Here is a 6,048-nt window from a genome sequence, read left to right as displayed (position 1 = left end):
TTTGTAAATAGGATCATAAGTCCACTTCTTGTACAGCAATTAACCACTAAGAAGAATATATGCAGTGTATTATTTGTTGAAACTGTACTTCCAATTTGATTTGATACTGTCTCATTGCTATCTGTTTATCAATAAAAACTTTGGAAAAAAAAGAAATAGAGACACTAAAATGTATTTATAATTATTGGGGAGCCAAGTACCCCTAAGTCCAGCCACAAAGATGACTTTCTAGAACAAAGAATATAAATATCTTCTTAAAAGTTGTAGAATATTTTTCCTTTTTCTTCTATTTTTTTAAAGTATTTAGTACAGGGTCTACAAGGTCTTGCTACACAGATCAGATCTATACTGATCCTCTTATTTTCTGCCTGCCAAGAGCTGGGATTACAGGTGCGTGCCCCCACAGCCAATCTCAATAGCCACCTCAGTGCACTCTGGGGGTGGGGCCAGCAGGGTACACCAGGGATTGAACCCCAGTCTCTGTGCCTTCCTAAGCAGGTGCTTAAATCTACTAAGCTATCTGGTTGGTCCTTTGTAGAATACTTTTCTATGTAGTCTATTTGATTTAGACGAGGAATACATTATCTGCTCAATATTTAGCTCAATTTTGTAGGAAATATGCTCTGTGTAACCTAGCTTAATTGAGACTTGACATAATTTATATTTGACCAGCTAGGTCAAAGTCCTTCTCATTTTGCTGCTGACTTGGGGTGGTAATGTCAGGAATTACTCAGTGACATAAACAACCAGAAGGAGGTCAGTAATTATATTTACATTGCAAAATCTATCTGACAGTTAATTTATTAAATTGACCTCTAATTCAAGTCAGAAAATAATTTATGTCCTGTGTGATAACCTGTAGACAGTAAATCTTGTTATGTGAGTTCCTTTAACTGCATTAGCATTCAAATGTTTTCTATTTTGGGTTTTATGATTGTGATATTTGGAGCTTTGTATAATTTAATTGTCAAAACTTGACCATTTCTTTAATTTGTCATTGAGTAGTTTATCAGGCAATTTGTAGATGTTGTTATGAAAGGATTTCTAGCCTTTCAGGAGTTCTCTTTAAGCCAAATTCCACACAGAGATATAAAAACTGTATATTTTAACTGTCTTAGTTATTCTTCTTTCATTGCTAGGACAAATACCTGACACTCAAAATGAAGGAAGGAAAGGTTTATGCAACTCATAGTTACTGGAGGTTTCAGTCCACACTCAGCTGGCTGCAAGATAGACTGGCTTATGGTAGAGGGCAGCAGTTCATGGCGGCAGAAGGCAGCAAAACAGCAAGAGCAAAAGGGAGGAGGAGTAACGGCAACAACGGCAACAGAGAATTAGTCTGTTTCCCTTAAATTGCATTTAGGCTATCTGCCCCAGGTTGGGTGTAGGACTCACACCCATAATCCCAGTGGATCACAAGTTAATCACAAACTCTAGAATTCTGCCCCATGACTGCATGAGGCTTTGTGGGGACAACTAGACACAAGCTGTAGCACTGCGTAATGGGAAACATCCTTGTATGGTGAATTCTTGTGCCACAATAACAATGCTAAAAAGATGTGGAGATAGAAGAACTGTTTAACAAGAAACTCCTGTGGGTCAACCCTGTATTAGGTAATGAATGAACATGATCTTCACCAAAAATCTGAAATCTAACTGCAACACTGAACCAGTCCATTTCATATGTAAGAAACTGAGGCATAGATTCTTAAGTAACTTGCCAGGAGTCACCCTCAGTAGTGAACAGAAGAGCCTAACATTTAGCCTGATAGGTCTGTCTCAGTTACTTTTTAATCACTGCTGAGACAAAAAATACCAGACACCCAAAATGAAGGAAAGAAAGGTTTATTTAGCTCCCAGTTTGTGGAGATTTCAGTCCATATTCTGCTGACTCAGAGGCAACCTGGCACATGGCAGAGGACAGCAGTTCATGGTGGCAGAAAACAGCACAGCAAAGGGAGGACCAGCAGCTACAGCTTCTCCCAAGCCGCTCTCCCTTTTTTCCTCACTGCTGGGAGACTGGAGTTCCTCTGAGGAAATGGCAGGCAACTCCCTTCCTCAGTTTCCTTTTACATCCTTTTGTGCTTAGTCACTCTAGGGAGGACCCTCCATGCCCAGCTGATCCACTCAAGCCTTCAACTTCCCAAGTTGACATGTGTCAACCACTAGGAGGTCATTTTGTGTATACCCTCTCTCGTACATTTAGATCTTAAAGCTTATAACTTTTTTTTTAATTACAAAATTTGCTTCTTCTCTCATCAAAGATGTTTTTATTATTTTATTATGTATACCAAATATGAAATATTTCTTACAGTTGAAGTTGAAAAACATTTTCTCCTTACACTCATATTAAAGTTCTGTTACTAGATAACTGATTTATTTTGTACTGGGGATTGCATTCAGGACCTTGTGTTTGCCAGACAAACACATATTCTACCGAGCTATCTCCTGGGCTACCTCAAATATGTTTCTATATTACATTTGTAGACAAAAAGTTGATCAGATCTTTTTTATGAACTTTTTAAAGTTTGTGTTTCCAGATGAGAATATATTAATTCCAGAAAAGTGTACTGTAATAGGCAAAATAATGGCTCCCAAAGCTCTCCATGTTTTCTTACCTGATACCTAGAAATAGATATAGGAGGTAAGAGATTATAGACATTATTAAAGTACTTTCAAAGAGGAAGACTGTATGGATTATTTAGATGAGTCCAATATTATCACAAAGATCCTTAAAAGAGAAAAAGTCTGGCGTAAGAGCAGATCAGAGTTAGAGGGAAACTCGCTGCTGCTCTATTGCTTCTAAAAATGAAAAAGGAGAGGGCCAGTGAAATAACTCAGTGGACTCAGCACCTGCTTAGGCAAACATAGGGACTGGGGTTTGATCCCCAGCACCACATGCCACACCCTAATTATACATAAAAAGTATAAACAATCAGTAAGGAGGACTTTACCAAATTGAAAATCTATGTAACAGAAGAAACAATTAAAAAAGAAGAAACAATTAATACAGTGGAGCAACAAACTACAGAATGAGAAACAGATTTCTGTCCTCTTCTTCTTGGATAGGGGACTAATATTTAAAACATATAAAGAACTTGAGAATAAGAGATCACAAAAAATAAAACAATCATAATATAGACAACTGAAACATAGACTTTTTAAAAAACAAGAAACACAAATGGCTAATAAATATATTCAAGAGTACTTCACATCTCTGCCCACTAGAGAAATGCAAATTACAACAACACTGAGATTTCAACTCAGTCCAGTAAGAATAGCTATCATTACAAAATCAAATAATACTTCATTGACCGTGTCAACTTTTGAGGGGTTTGTGATTGTTTCTCTGAATGGAATAATAGGTTCAGATACACTGATATGAATTTTTGGAAAGCTTTCTTTTAAGTCATCCAAGCATTGGTGAAGGGAACTTGCTCTGCTATGACCAAACATGCTCTCCTGTTTCCTGAATTAATATCTGGAAACAGGCATCAGCTTGGTTCAACAACTTCATTCCTTTCACAAGATGAGGCATTTCACTTGGATGTTTCAGCTCAACAGCAACTCTTTAAATAGGGGTGGCTTCAAAACAGAGTGGGATGAAGGGTTCTAGGACAGCAGGCGACACAGGGCTGCAGATTTTATCATGAAGTCTTGAAGGCCTCCTATCCCAAGTGCATTTCTTAAAGGCACCTGCTCTAGCTCTTTCAATTCTCTTCCCATCAGAAGATACAGGTTTTCTAAGGTACAGCATGCCACATGGGGCACTGTGGGGAGGTCATTGGGGCAAGTCAAAAAGTCTGATATTATCCATTACAAGAGTTCAACAGCACTGTACTTGGGCCCCAGGACAAAAATATCCCTCCTGTTCAAGTCATATGGCAAATAAGAGATGATCAGGGCAAAATCCCTGAAAGGGTCCAGGTTGACTCTGATGGGCTGATCAGCATCACAACACCCAGCAAGCTTACCACACTCAGTGTCTTGGCTATGCCCCTTCTGGAAGAAGTCAGTAAGATTGTGTAAGCAAACAGAAATTTGATTCATTGTACAGAACAAGTGACATCCATGTTGGATGAGGGTAAACATACTCAGATGATTCATCAGAAGACCCAAGAGAAAATTTGAGAATTCAAAAACAGGAGCAACACCTAACAGAGAGAAAATGGTGGAACACCACTGACCAAACCCTGTCATTTGGCTCAAGAAATTCTGGGCCCAACATACTGGTCAGTAGAGGTGTGGACTTTCAGAACTCAGTGTGGACAGGTACAGCTGGCAGAGCTTGCCAGGCAGCCAACAGCATCCTGGGCAATAGTGTCCTCAGTGGTGTCCTGCTGGCAGCCCTCTCTGGCCCCATCTGTGAGGAGTGTCTACTTTGTTCTGAAAAAAAAAATGGGACATAAGTGTACTAGAGGAACAAGGAGCAAGTGCTAAGCAGAATCATGTAAATGGGGATGTTGTAGGAGAGGTCCAGGAGGGAGAGAGAAGCTGTCCTGTTGGAGATGAAAACCAACAGCCACCCGGTGGCTGCTCTGAGAATAAGACTTCCCAGAAAGGACAACCTTCAGTCATTGATTGCTATGGACCCTTCTTGGGACAGCTTATTGCCACCACTAAGGAAGGGCATCTCTATGACCTGAAGGAAAAACCACAGCACTTGATGGCTGCTATGTATGTCATGGCTACCAGCGACATTCTCAGGCAAGTCTGTGCTGTCTTGTCAAGGAGGGAAGGCTCAATGCTTCAAGAAGAAATGAAAGACAGGATGGACATGTGCACTATCAAGGCAGCCCTGCCTGGAATTGAAAGCCTTGGTTTTGTTGATGAGATCAGAAAGAGGACAAATGGCCTGGACATCCTGCAGGAGGTGTTCAGCCACTGGGAGATCATCCCAAGTAAGCCCTTTGGGGAGCCCACCACAGAGGGAGTTCCTGCACTCCTGGGAGAAAGTGTGCTCTGAGAGCCAGGACTCAAAGTACACGAGTTACATGAAGAAAGGGCTCTGCAGGAGAAGTAGAGAACACAAGTAGAAGAAACAAGTAGCTCCTACTGTGTGTATGAAGCAAGGACCACCAGGGGTCTAACATTGGGAAAATCTCTTGTTGCTGGTTATCTCTGTGCATTCACTTTCATTAAGCTAACCAATACGAATATTTTAAAAATGTAAAAGAACATAAAGATCAAGTAGTAATTAAAATTGGCAAAGCTGCAGAGAAAGAACACTTCTAAATACTTCATGTGAATGGAAACTAGTATAATCACTATGGAAGTCAGTGTGAAGATTTCTCAAAAATCTAAAACCAGAAATCCTATCTGACTTAGCTATTCCTCTTCTAGGTATCTTCTCAAAAGAAGTAAAGATATCATAAAACAGTGACATATGCAAACCCATGTTTGTGGCAGCACAACTTGCAACAGCTACATATGGGAAGTAGCCTACATGTCTATCAAAAATGAATAGATAAAGAAAATGTAGCAGTTACTCACAACGGAGTACTACTCCACTACAAAGGATAAACTTGAATCTCTTATAGGAAGGAGAGTACGCCTTGAGACCATAATGTTAAGTGCTATAAATCAGATGAAGAAGGTTCAATATTATTTTTTTCTCTTATATGAGCATCTCAAAGTAAAGAGAAAAATAGAGGCTGAATAATAGGAATCTGGGAGATACATTTTTGCAAGTGGAAAACATTTAGAGATCTAGAGATGAAAAGGCACTGGGGAGGGGAGAAGAAAAGAAATCAAAGACATTGAGATGTGCTATATATCAACACCTCAGGATGAATGAAATTACTATATACTATAAAATGTATGGGGGAAAAAGGAAGGAAGGAAGGAGGTAAATAGGGAGGAAAGAAAAAGACACGCAGCCTCACAAAAACCTACATTTTTGTGGCTAGTAAGCCCCATTTCAGATTCTGACGTTCAAGCCTGTAAAGAAAATACATTGTGCTTTTTCCAAGCAGAATGGATACTGATACAGGTATTTTTGTCTTAACTTTAAAGTGGTAATGTGGAAACTAAATATAGAGTGGATAC

General features: G+C 39.5%; 1 pseudogene; it reads left to right on the top strand.

The window, feature by feature from the left end:
• LOC111813430 overlaps positions 1 to 5,036 on the top strand; it is a 38,086-nt pseudogene extending 33,050 nt beyond the window's left edge.
• Positions 5,037 to 6,048: the final 1,012 nt, after the last annotated feature.

This window comes from Octodon degus, unplaced genomic scaffold, assembly GCF_000260255.1.
Source record: "Octodon degus isolate 3935 unplaced genomic scaffold, OctDeg1.0 scaffold00187, whole genome shotgun sequence".
Classification (NCBI taxonomy): Eukaryota; Metazoa; Chordata; class Mammalia; order Rodentia; family Octodontidae; genus Octodon; species Octodon degus.
The sequence above is the reverse complement of the archived record's forward strand: the minus strand, read 5'-3'. Positions and strand labels throughout refer to the sequence as shown.